General features: G+C 40.9%; 1 pseudogene; it reads left to right on the forward strand.

The window, feature by feature from the left end:
- Window positions 1–416: 416 nt before the first annotated feature.
- LOC115499819 lies at window positions 417–1,441 on the forward strand (annotated as a pseudogene).
- Window positions 1,442–13,929: the final 12,488 nt, after the last annotated feature.

Raw genomic sequence — 13,929 nt, forward strand, 5'->3', positions numbered from 1 at the left:
ACCATCCTTGCTTTGTCTTTCCCATAATTGGTGGGAATGAGACTCTTATATTCAAAGTTTCTACTCTGGTAAAATTTAAATTTTAGAATAAGGGTTTCATAATGTTTTAGTCAGAATAATTAATACATATAAAGCCATCCCCTAGGTGAAAAAGGAAAAAAAAATCAAGGTTGTTTCTTGACGAACTCAAGAAGAATCTTTTGAAAGATAATTAAGAAAACTCAGAGAAATTTGGCTAATAGAATTTCAAAACAAACAAATATCCTAAAAACACAAGTGAAACTTTAGTTTCTCATTTAGAAAGCAGCTTGAAATTTTCTTATTTTTCTCCTACTGGATTTTATTCCATTTTTTCTGGAAGGTCTTGAAGGTAAATATTCTTTACAATCAAAACAAATACCAGTGAGCTTTTTTACATGCTGGAGATTAGGGAAGAAGCTGACTTGATGAAATTGCCCTTCACATCTCTCCAACTGCTTCTCCACACCCTGTCCAGGAAGGCACAGACATGGAGACCAAGAACTACAGCAGTGACTCAGGCTTTATCCTCCTGGCCTCTCTTCCAACCCTCAGCTACAGAAACCTCTCTTTGCCATCTTCTTCATCATGTACCTGGTCACCGTGGTAGGCAATGTACTCATCATCCTGGCCATCCACTCAGACCCCCGGCTCCATACCCCTATGTACTTTTTTCCTCAGCAACCTATCATTCATGGATATCTGCTTCACAACTGTCACTGTACCCAAGATGCTGGTGAATTTACTATCAGAGACAAAGGCTATCTCCTTCGTGGGATGCCTGGTCCAGATGTACTTCTTCATAGCCTTTGCGAACACTGATAGTTACCTGCTGGCCTCCATGGCCATAGACCGGCTGGTAGCCATCTGCCACCCCTTCCATTACAATAGGGTTATGAACCCACGGCGCTGCCTCCTCATGCTGCTGGGTTCTTGCACCATCTCCCACCTGCACTCCCTGCTCCGTGTGCTACTCATGTCCCACCTGTCCTTCTGTGCCTCCCATGTCATTAAGCACTTTTTTTGTGACACCCAGCCTGTGCTAAAGCTATCCTGCTCTGACACGTCCTCCAGCCAGATTGTGGTCATGACCGAGACCCTGGCTGTCATTGCGACCCCTCTTTCTGTGCATTCTCTTCTCACTACCTGCGAATCATCGTCACCGTGCTCAGAATTCCCTCTGCAGCTGGCAAGTGGAAGGCCTTCTCTACCTGTAGCTCCCACCTCACTGTAGTGGCCTTGTTCTATGGGAGTGTCATCTATGTATTTTCAGGCCCCTGTCCATGTACTCAGTGGTGAAGGACCGGGTGCCACAGTCATGTACACAGTAGTGACACCCATGCTGAACCCCTTCATCTACAGCCTGAGGAACAAAGATATGAAGAGGGGTTTGAGGAAATTAAGGGACAGAATACACTCATAAAATGAAAAAATAGATGGAACAGTTTAAATGGGAGATGACCCAAGAAATGGTCACATCATCTTTCTTTACTACCCATTTTTCACATGACACTCAAAAAGGTCATAGAAAGGTAGTGTTGAAAAGCAGTAAGAGCCCTGGCCTTAAAGCTAGAACACTTAGTTTCTATCAATAACATTGACCAAATATATGTGTAATCCCAGGGCAAGTGCTGCAAGGAATCCACATTTCAGGAAAACCATTTTTTGCCCCCTATAAAATTAAAGCTATCTTGAAGGGCAATAAAGCATCTCCAAATCCCTCCTCTATGGGCTTTACTTTGGCTAGTATTCAAGAAATTAAAAAGTCTATTCATTTTGAGGATAAATAATTACATGAATTTAGTAGGGAATTGGGAAAGACTTCTTGGGATAATGACCTAAGATCACACTTAAGATGTATTGATTTGGACAGAGCAAGTTCAATAGAGTAGGAAATGGACAGAGGAGCATTTCAAATAGTGGGAACCATACAAAGAGGAAGAGGCAATAAACACTGGAATGTGTCTGAGGGACAGCAGAAACTCCAATGCCGCTTGTTCAATTTGAGAACAGAAAGAATAAGGCTGGAAAGATGGAAGAATCTACAAAGCAGATTTAGTGCCCCCACCAAAACCACGGAGTCCTCACAGTGAATTCTCAGCACTTGACTCCTTTTCCTTTCCCTCTTACTCTGCCTTTGTCCACATGTCCATGATCCTCACAGAAATGCCCTTTATACTCTGGAAGAAAGCAATGTGTGTATTAGTCAGGATAAGCGAGACTGCACTGAGGAAACAATCTCAAATCGTTGGACCTTGAAACCAAAGGATTAGTTTGTAATCACACTGCATGTTCACCATTGAGAACTAGTAGGGTGCTGCTCGTTTTAAATGTTCAGTGGCCAAAGCTGATAGAGCAGATGCCATGTAAACATTCATCATCCACTCTATGAGAAGCTGAGGAAAACTCTTGAAGATTTTCCACCGGCATCGAAAAACTCTGGTCTGGAAGTGACTCACACCACTTGTGCCTACAACTCACTGTCAACAACTAATCTCAAGACCCTCCCAAACACAAGGGAGCCAGGAGGCACAATTCAACAGTGAATCTGTCAAACGGAGACCCAATATTATCTGATGAACAGATTTAATGACTACTACACAACTCTAATAACACACAAATACAAACGTATGAATGTGTTGCTTAATCAATGTTCCTGATTATCAATTTCAATAACAAAAATAACATAAAATTGAATACTGTCTCTGGAGTCCTTTAGCCTCAATTATTTCACCAAGTTTTAACAACCAGCGGTCTTTACTAATCATAAGCTTGTTGATGGCTGGAGTTTAAGTTGAATATCAGACCTTAGCCTTAGAAATATAACAAGAGGTGTATGATGGCCTTATGGAACACAGGGCCACCGAGAGCCCAACATTAAGGTCCCTGCCATTGCTGTTATTGCTTCCTCTTCAAGTGATCAGAAAGCAACTAGAAATCCAGGAAATAAACTCAGGTTGCAATTGCCTTCATCTTATACAGACATACCTGGTTTTCATCACTATATCCCACTAGTCACTCAGTTTTGGGGATGCTGGCCTAGGATTTCTGTATGCTTTCTACTTTCTCTATTTTTGTGCCATAGTTTTAACTAAGCACAGCCACTTGAGAATGTGAGGAATGCCTGGCATATATGGAATAAATAAATTCATTAAATACATCTTCAGGTAATTTCTAAATGAAATTAAGTCACTGGGTCCCAGGCAACTGAACATATTATTTTTCTGATTCCACTCTGCCATCAGTCCCACACTCCTTTTTCTCAACAGCACGTGGTCACTAAGAAATCAAGATCTTTTATGTATAATCCTACAGGTGTTCTATAAAGTAGATGACAAGTGGTCATGATATAATACATTAAGGATAGTTACCAATCTGGCCCCCAGGTTAGTCCTAATCTTCTCAGACACAGCTAGAGTGCTGTCTCTGTCAGAAAAGAAGGCAGTTTCGACAAGATATCCTGCCACACTTTAGAAGGAGTGAGCTGATGTGAACAGATGCTATCAAAGGACTTTAATCATATTTTTGCTATCCAAACAAAGGAGCCTAGGGTGAACTTGGAAATTAGCTAATAAATATTGGTAAGAATAAAATAAATCTTTTCTGAAAGTACATACAGGCAGATGAAAGGTCTATATGGGCCTTATCAATACCTTGCCAAGTCAGGGGGAAAGCTTCTACATGGTTCTTGGATTAGACGGGAAACCCCTTGACAGTTCCTCCTCCCACATATTGTGAGGCTGGTTGAATGTGATACTAGAATAATAGTAGAGGCATGTCGTTTAATGAGCAAACTGTGACAGGAAATGTTGTGGGTCTTCTACTGGAATCTCATTACATATATGTAAATGTTGAAGATTTTGCTCAATACTGAGCTAAGGAAAATTGAGTTCCTTGGACATAGTTTATCTGTGTATCAGAGTGAATGACATAAACTACGAGGGATGTGAAACATGAAGGCTAAGGAGGACTGGAGAAGAGTGCTGAGTATTTCTGACGTTGAAGAGTCTGAAGAGAAGATATTAGCAAAGAAGACTGAAAACGAGGAGTCATATAATCCAAGAGTAGAAGGTTCAAGAGATGAGGATATGGATGTATTTCCCCCCACAGCAGAAGAATCTCCTTCCAGACAAGCCTTCTCCAGGAGATGTCCCATCAGCAGAACTTGCACATGGAGGAAGCAAATGAGCTACTTAGGGTGGAACCTGGTGTATAACTATAAATACAAACAGCACTGAGCTTGTCCAGAGCCACTGGCATTCCCTGCACAGGAGAAGTGTTCTCAGAGCCATTGTTTCTGGATTGTGTCAGGAATTCCAGACACATATCATGAAGTCATTCTTAGGGGCGTCCCCAGAAACTCGTTTCATCCGAGCCAGAGTCCTACTGATCTGCATCATAGGTAACCCTGGGCTTGCTGCACAAAGCAGAAATGACCAGGGTTTTTGGAAATGAGGAGGTTCAAAGACAAAGATGAAGTCAGCCAGCTATACACAGGCATAAAGAAACTGAAGACCCGGTCCCCAAACCACTTTACCATGGTCAGCTCTCAGATTCCCACCGGCATGCTTAGGGGTTTTTAGTTCCCTTCATGGAATCCATCCAACCACCACCAAGCCCTGCCCTCAGCCACCAAACACCTGCCCCTTGATCAGGGAGGCGGTATTCTGCTACTATATCAGAGGAAACCAAGTAAGGAACCATAAGAACGGGCTCCCATGCCAGCCCCACCCTAACAGTGACTTTGGCAAGTCAGAGGACTACTCTGCCTCGCTTGTGAAGTGGAACACAGTGCCCATACACAGGGCCCTCATGAGGCCACTATAAAACTGGGAACCGGGGCACCTGGTGGCGCAGTCGTAAGCGTCCGACTCAGCCAGTCACGATCTCGCGGTCCGTGAGTTCGAGCCCCGCGGCGGGCTCTGGCTGATGCTCAGAGCCTGGAGCCTGCTTCCGATTCTGTGTCTCCCTCTCTCTCTGCCCCTCCCCCGTTCATGCTCTGTCTCTCTCTGTCCCAAAATAAATAAACGTTGAAAAAAAAAAATTGTTTAAAAACAAAAAACAAAAAAACAAAAAAAAAAACAAAAAAAAATGGGAACCCGAGATAGAAGCGGGGCTTGAGAACTGAAGTAACACCACAAAACAGAAGACTGCATCACGTGGAAGAATAAGATTTTTGCATTCCCCATGTAATAATAAAATTATCTCTATTTTTAAATATATATCTTCAATGGGTGTGTGGCTAAAGAAACAGTGGTACATCAAAACAATCAAATATTATTAAGTGCAAAAAAGAGATGAGCCATCAAGTCTGGAAAACACAGGAGGAAACTTAAATACATATTACTAAATGAAAGAAGCCAGTCTGAAAAGGCTACAAGCCATCTGATTCCATTATAACATTCTGAAAAGGTAAAACTATGGAGACAGTAAAAACATTGGTGCTTGCAGGGTGCAGAGGGAGGGAGGACATGAACAGCTGGAACACCAAGGACTTAGGACCAGTGAAACTACTCTCTATGATACTATCATGGTGTCAATATACATTTGTCAAAACCCGTAGAATGTACAACAGCAAGAGTGAGCCCCAATGTAAACTGTGGATGAGTGATGACGATGCGTCATTATAGTTCATCAGCTATGACAACTGTAGCACCCTGCTGGGGATGTTGACAATTTGGAGGTCTGTGCATGTACGAGGGCTTACAAGTATGTGGAACTTCTGGACTATGTGATCAATTTTGCTGTGAACCTGTAACTGCCCTAAAACAATTAAGTCTATTAAAGGAAAAAATTTAAAAAACTATCTGGAAACAATCAACAAAACCCAAAATGTGAAAAATCCATTAAAAACAGAAGACATGAACAGACATTTTTCCAAAGACATTAGCTGGCCAACGGACACATGAACAGATGCTCAACATCATCGATCATAAGGGAAATACAAATCAAAATGACAATGAATATCACTTCACAACTGTCAGAATGGGTAAAATCAAAAACACAAGAAACAACAGGTATTGGTGACGATGTGGAGAAAGGGGAACCCTCTTGCATTATTGCTGGAATGCAAACTGGTGTGCCACTTTAGAAAACATTATGGAGGTTCCTCAAAAAGTTAAAAATAGAACTACCCAACAATCCAACAATTGCACTACCAGGTGTTTACCCAAAGGATACAACTTCAAAGGGATATATGCACCTGTTTTTTTATAGCAGCGTTATCCAATAGCCAAAATATGGAAACAACCCAAGTATCATCAACTAATGGATAAAGAATTGTGAGTGGCTCAGTCGGTTAAGCCTCCTACTCTTGGTTTCAGTTCGGATCATGATCTCATGCCTCATGGGTCAAGCCCCGCATCGGGCTTGTGCTGACAATGTAGAGCCTGCTTGGGATTCTCTCTTGTCCCTCTCTCTCTACCCTCCCCTGTTTGAGCACTCTCTCTGTCTCTCTCACTCTCAAAATAAATAAATAACTTTTAAAAACGTTAAAAAATAAGTTGTGAGATACACACACACACACACACACAATGGAATGTTACTCACCCATCAAAAAATGAAATCTTAGCATTTGCAATGACATGGATGGAGCTAGAGTATTATGCTAAATGAAATAAGTCAGTCAGAGAAAGACAAATAGCATATAATTTAAACTCATATGTGGAATTTAAGAAACAAAACAAATGAGCAAAGGGAAATAAATAAGAGACAGACAAAGCAAGAAACAAACTCTTAATTATAGAGACAAACTAACAGTTTCCAGGAGAGGCGGAGATGGGGCTCAAGAAGCTCACTTATCATGATGAGCACAGCGTGAGGAATGGAAGTGTCAAATTGCTATACTGTACACTTGAAACTAATATAACCCTGAATTATTAACTAACTGGAACTAAATAAAAACTTAAAAAAAAAATGTGTCTAAGTTTGCAAAAGCTCACACAGTTTACAAGAAACAGCCAGCATCTGGATCTATTCCCTCTGTCTCCAGAGCCTATATTTTTTTTTTACAAATTGTTTTTTTTTTTTTTTATGAAATTTATTGACAAATTGGTTTTCCATACAACACCCAGTGCTCATCCCAAAAGGTGCCCTCCTCAATACCCATCACCCACCCTCCCCTCCCTCCCACCCCCCATCAACCCTCAGTTTGTTCTCAGTTTTTAACAGTCTCTTACTGCTTTGGCTCTCTCCCACTCTAACCCTCTTTTTTTTTTTTTTTCCTTCCCCTCCCCCATGGGTTCCTGTTAAGTTTCTCAGGATCCACATAAGAGTGAAACCATATGGTATCTGTCTTTCTCTGTATGGCTTATTTCACTTAGCCTATATTTTAATCCCTTCCCTTAACACTACATTTTCACATAGATACAGACACACATACAGACACAGAACTTCAGAGACGTCAGAAGCCATCACCCCACCTCTCCCTCCAGGTAGGCACACAGAAGCTACACAGAGACTTGCACAAAGAGCACATGTATGTACACAGCATGCATATGTGCAAGAACGTACATGTTAGTGTACATGTTTCACATACATGTGCATGAAACATAACCTGTGTTGCTGCAAGGCCCTAATTCCCTTCCTGGGTATATGAGGCTGCACCTCCAGAGGCCAGGTTCCCACCAAGCTCCTGCACACAAAGCTCAGTGAGGACATCAGTAATGTTCTCCTCTCCTGGGAAGCCCACAGGGCCAATCCCCACAAGGCACTGACATGCACGGAGGACAGGCCCCTGGGTCACCCTTTCTATCACCAATGCCAACTGTAGGTAGAGAGAGGAAACAGCACATTCCTGAAACCAGATCTGCATTCCCCCGCCTGCTCTTCCCAGATTCAGAGACTGACCTTAACCCCCTGGAAAACCCCCTAGTCTGATCAGGACCCTGAACCTCCTCTGTCAAGCCCACAGGTAGGCAGGCTGAGGGGTCCTTGGGAACAGAACCTGGGGGTCAACATCTTCATATGATCTTCCTCTCTTTTCCTAATCCCATCTTCTCTCCTCCATCTCAAAGACAGGAGACAAGTGAATGAGAAAACGAGGATACTGCAGGGGGTAAGAGCACACATTCTGAAGCTGGACTCCACACCCTCTAGCTGTGTGGACTTAGCCAAGTCACTTCAAGTGTTCTTACCTCACTTTCATTATCTGTAAAAAGGGGGTACTGTAAAGACTAAATGACTTAATGTACATAAAATTCCTAGAACAGGGTCTGGCACACCTGAGCACTGTGTCACTGCTCGCTACTGTATGACCATGACTGAGAGTATCCACGGGAAGGGGCTGCGATGAAGTGGGTGTCTCCAGTAGGAGACATCGGGATGAGGCACTGCCAGCCCAGCAGAGGGACACTACACTGGGTTTCAGCCAAAGTCCCACTTGAAGCACTTCTGGTCGATCAGATGGATATCAAAGGTACGTTGAAACAGACGGAAGACAATTATTCGTAAAAAAGAACCCAGTGGGCATATTTCAAATGTCCACTTGCCTTGGAATCTGTAATTTAATGGCTGGGAATAGCTGGGAATGGCTGGGAATGGCTGGGTAGAGCTCCAATCTGATGCAGGAATGAAAATTAGGCATAAAAGACAGATTTCAGACAATTAAAAAGAGAGGAACCATGACTAGAAAGGGCTCTGCAGGTTCCCTAAGCAGGACATATCTGTTCAAGGGGCTCCATATCTGTTTGCCTCTCTGCTGGAAGTGGGAAGAGGGTAGTCAGGGACAAGCTGGGTTTCTAAGAACCTGACCCAAAAGATTAATGGTGCAAAAGGAGAAAGTTGCTATTTTCTCTCAATGTGACAGCACTGAGGGCCAAAGTCTCCTGCAACCGTTCCTGTCTGAAGACAGCGAACATGGGCAAGTGCATGGCTTCATGGGATGGGAGGCAGAAAGGGAAAGGAAAGAAGTGAATTGAAAAGGTCCCAATGTGTGGGAGCAAAGGAGGGAGAAAAGGAGTGGGTCAGCAGGAAGCGTAAGGCACTGGACAGTAAGAGGACTTCTGTTGCAGAGGCCACACTGCTTTGTTCTCAACCACATCTGTATGGCTTGGGGAACAGGTGCGATAGCATCACTTAGGGTAGATAAAACACAACATTTGAAATCAAACCTACCTGGGTTTGAGTCTCAGCTATGCCACTTACCAGCGGCATGCCTCTCTGAACTTCGGTCCCTTTTTCTACACAAGAGAAGAAGCACTGCTTCTAACGACATAGTGCTAGTGTGAGAAGCACTAAATGGACAAGTACTAAGCCCAGAACCTTGCCATGAAATGTTGGCTGAATTTTGTCCAGTTGACTCACTTCCCAACTGTCCTCGCTCATTCACAGGCGCAGGTGCATGGATGATGGGCGGCTTTCCTAGTGCATTACACACCAAGCACTTTTATTTCCTGTTTGGGAAGACCGTGCTGCACGCCAAGTTTGTAGTCCTGGGTTGGATGTGGGCTGGCAGCTAGGAGAAGGGCCCTGCATCACTGGTGAGAAAGGAAGCAAGGGAAAACCATCCTGAGATGACAAATGTCCACGAAGTGGAAAATTCCAATAGAGAAAGTTGAGAAGTACAGAAATAGATTAGATTTCCTGTCTAATAAGGAAGGGAGTGGATACCTTCTTTTAAGGGGGGATAGCATAATTTAAAAGTCTTGGAAAGACTCCTATCCCTTTGTCCCTCCCACCACTACCTGATGACCAGCCCCATCTTTGAAATGTCACTTCTCAAGCTTACTGTATGAGCAATCATACCACCCACCTGTAGAAAGCCTTACCAAACTCTTTCATTCAACTATCATTTTTGGCCAGTAACATAAAATGCTTTATTACTAACTGTAATAACTTCCATTTACATGGTGCTATACCATATCACAATGAGTTTGCACACAGTATCTCATTTAAATACTAGGAAGGTGGGGAAATAACTTTCGTAAATTACTAATAGAACTTAAGAAGGTACAGACCAATGACATTATGACAACTGTGCTTCTGAAGAGAATGATAACTGTGTTTCTTTCATTGTTACTCTTAAATTGTGAATCAAAACTCCATGCTGCTTCTGAATCATTACAAAGCCCTGATGAAGTAACATCCTACCTCCCCGTGAGGTAGGTCAGGCAAAACCAGCATTATGGGAAAGAGAGGCTAAACTTTTACAAAGAGACACAGGCACTTCATTTCTGAATTCTACTACAATCCTTTATTAACATGGCATTTTTACATCAAAACCTCAGGATAAGCAAGATACGTAATTATCTGGCGCTAGATAGCACCCCTCCTCCAACTCTGCTCTGGGGCAGCACACAAGTACTCCAAGTAAAAGGAGCTGACTGTTGCCTATGAGACTGTTCAGCCAGCAGTCAAAATCCCTAAATTCTTTTCAGGTCTACCTTTGAAAAGTATTCAGGGACAGCCAAATGGGCAGGGTCCTCTTATCATTACCTATGTAGACAGGTCTGCACATATTTCAGGCTCTGCTATGCTTCTCCTTCATCTTCTTTTCTTTAACAGCTATTTTGGGGTATAACTGCTATTCAAAAACCTTTATATATTTATTTATGCAATTTAATGTGATGATGGTAGCACAGGTATACGCATATTTCAAGAGGCACGTGAGTGTTCAGGTGTGAGGAGTAGGCTAGACAGGAAGTAGAGCCAGCGTCTCTTACTGATGGCTCTAAGGACAGGAAATGACTTGCCCAAGGCACAAGGAAATACACAATGTTACCTGGTGCAAGCCCAAAGAGGACCAGATAACCCTTCATTGCCAGGGAAAACAATGTCCCAGCACTGAGGCTGAAAGACCTAGTGAAGGAAATGGAGAAAGAGTCCAGACAGTCAAATGAATATATTGCCGTGGGATGGAGGGTGTTTGTCTCAGATTGGGAGTATCTATTGGAATTTTCAATATTCATGAACTCCAATTCAGCATTCCGTATCTCAGAATGTATTCCATACCCCAGAAACTCTCATGAGTGCAATGTGCATGCGCGTTTGAACACACACACACACACACACACACACACACACATATCCACTGTGACACCATCTGTGGGGGACAAAGCATTATGGATGCAGTGACCCCATTATTGTATAATCGTTGTCTACATCTATGTAGAGGAAAAAACTTTGAATATGCACACAAGTCTAGTCTCTGAAAACTGGAATTATAGGAAACTATCAACTTTTTAATTATATAAATATAATTAATATAAATAAACATGTGGCCAGTGTTTTTAAATATGAACAATAAAGTAAAAAGTTAAATATGGAAGGATCTCCTCTCTGCATATCTTCACTTCAGAAGGAAGCCACACACAAACACACAAACCTCAACAAGCACAAATAAAAAGTATTCTTCTTTACAAAACAGCATAATTCTATACGTATTATTCTGCAACCTGCTTTTGTCACTTAACAAAATATAATGGGCAAGAGTATAGCCTTGATAATAGAGCAGCAGTAAACAGCTCTTACTCTGCTATCAGGCTGCCTGAATTAAAATCCCTGATCTACCATTTACTAACTGTGGGATCTGCTACATTACTTACCCTTGCTAAATTCTATTTTTTATCTGTAAAGTAGGGAAAATAATAGGGCCTGTCTCTTAGGATTTGGAGAAAATAAAATGATCGAAGGCATGCCAAGCACTTAGCTCAGTGTGGGACATACACTGCATGCTAATAAATGTTGGCAGATGTGAGCCATATGATTTTTTTAGACATTGTGAGATACTAAGTAAAGAGATGCACTATAAATTGCTTTAATAATTCCCCGATGGTGGATTGTTGGGTGATTTCTCTGGGGAATGTTTTGTTTGTTTGTTTATATTATTTTGTTTGGCATTACAAACAATGCTAAAATAAAAATGTGTATATATTTGTGCTATGAAATATGGCTATTTATAAAGGATAGATTTCTGTGAGTGAAATTATTGGATAAATAAGTGTATATTCAATTCTGATAGAGATTACCAAAAAGCCAATAGTGATTACCTTCCCATCATTAGTATACGTGAGGCTCTTTTTCCTTTGCATATTGTAAAAAAAAAAATGTGTTGACAATCTAATGGATGAAAATTGCATTTCAGACTAATGTATATTTCTGATTTTTTTTTTAATTTTTTTCAACTTTATTTAGTTATTTTGACAGAGACAGAGACAGCGAGCAAGGGAGGGGCAGAGAGAGAGGAAGAGAGAGAATCCCAAGCAGTCTCCATACTATCAGCATGGAGCCTGATGTGGGGCTTGAACTCGCAAACTGCAAGCCCATGACCAGAGCCAAAACCAAGAATTCAAGGCTTAACCAACTGAGCCACCCGGCACCCCAATATTCTGATTTCTAATGAAGCTGAGCATTTTCTCTGTGTTTTCTTTGGTAAATATATTGCAGATATTTTCTGTGGATCATTATAGTCTAGCTTTACTTATTATCTCTTTTGGTGTAATTTTCACATTTTGAGTACGGTATTTTGTCACTATGCCTCTATATATTTTTTACTTGGAACAGCATCCTGGTCCTGAGACCATAAATATATACTTCTTTTTGGTGAATACTTACTTTATGGTTTGGATTTTTTACCTTGATTGTTCATTCATACGGGATGTATTTCTATGTGTGTTAGATAGAAATCTAGTCTTTTCTTTTCCAAAGTTGCAGCCAATTGCCACAAATATCAAATATTCTTATTTAATAGCTCATCCATTTTTCATAGTTGTGAGAAATATTATACACTAAGTTCCACTTAGATTAAGATCTATATATGTATAAATATAGGTATGCAGAACTCTTTATGCTGACCCTTCATTTGTTTTTCTCTGTGTGTACCATTATCTTAGTTTCTCATTGTAATGTGCTTTGATTTGGGTTAGAAAACTTCTCTAAAACTCTAATTTTTTCAAATTATCTTGTCTTTATTTAGCCTTTACTCCTCTGAGTTTTAGAATGACCTTCTCAACTCCTATTGGGAGTTGAATTGGGGTGTTATTACATGTGCACTGAATTTTTTTAATTGACAAAACTGACTTTTTTTCCAGCTTTCCTAAGATATAATGGACATGTAACATTTTGTGAGTTTAAGGTGTACAACATAATGACTTGACAACCTTACATATTCTGAAATGATTGCCACGGTTAGATTAGTTAACACCTCCATCACCTCATGAAATCACCATTAACTTTTTATGTATGTTTCTTACATTAATACTGGTAAGAAAGGGACTTACATCCAAAGTTTTCTATTCCAATAATATCTGAAGGTTGAGAATGATGACTTCATATTTAAATAAAAATTAACATATTTTAAAAATTAACTACAGTAACATAGGCATGGTAGTATTCCTATATTGATGGCATCCCTGACCCAAAACCTTAAGTACCTAGATCATATTAGCCAATACAATTCTTAAATAAACATTAAGCAGGTTCTGCTATGAAGACCTAAGCAAGTCTCATCTGACAATGTGGACCCCAAGGAACACTAATGACATCTTGTTCTCACTTTTGTCTTATTCCCATTATCACTGCCACCACCACCACCTGTAGTCCTTTGAGTAGGAGAGAATACTAAGAGAATCTCCTTCATAGGGACCCCTTATATGAAAGCATCCTGATTCAAGATGGGGCCCACAAGCCTCTTCCCCTGAGAAAAGAAGAAAATAAGAGGATAAGGGGTTGTTTAAGAAACAATCTAGGAAGAATATTCAAAAGAAAATGGAGAAGAATTCACACACCTTAGGCTACCTAGAAGTTCCTAAGACACATGAGACACACCTTTACTTTCTCATTGAGAAAACAGCTTGGAATTATCTTAAGTTTTCCATGTGGGATTTACTATCTGTTTTGGGGGTTAAGTAAATGTTCTTAAATTCTAACAAAACTATAAAATTTCCTCTTTAAAACAAGAGGGATTCTTTTTAC

The sequence above is a fragment of the Lynx canadensis genome, chromosome D4, assembly GCF_007474595.2.
Source record: "Lynx canadensis isolate LIC74 chromosome D4, mLynCan4.pri.v2, whole genome shotgun sequence".
NCBI classification, from domain to species: domain Eukaryota; kingdom Metazoa; phylum Chordata; class Mammalia; order Carnivora; family Felidae; genus Lynx; species Lynx canadensis.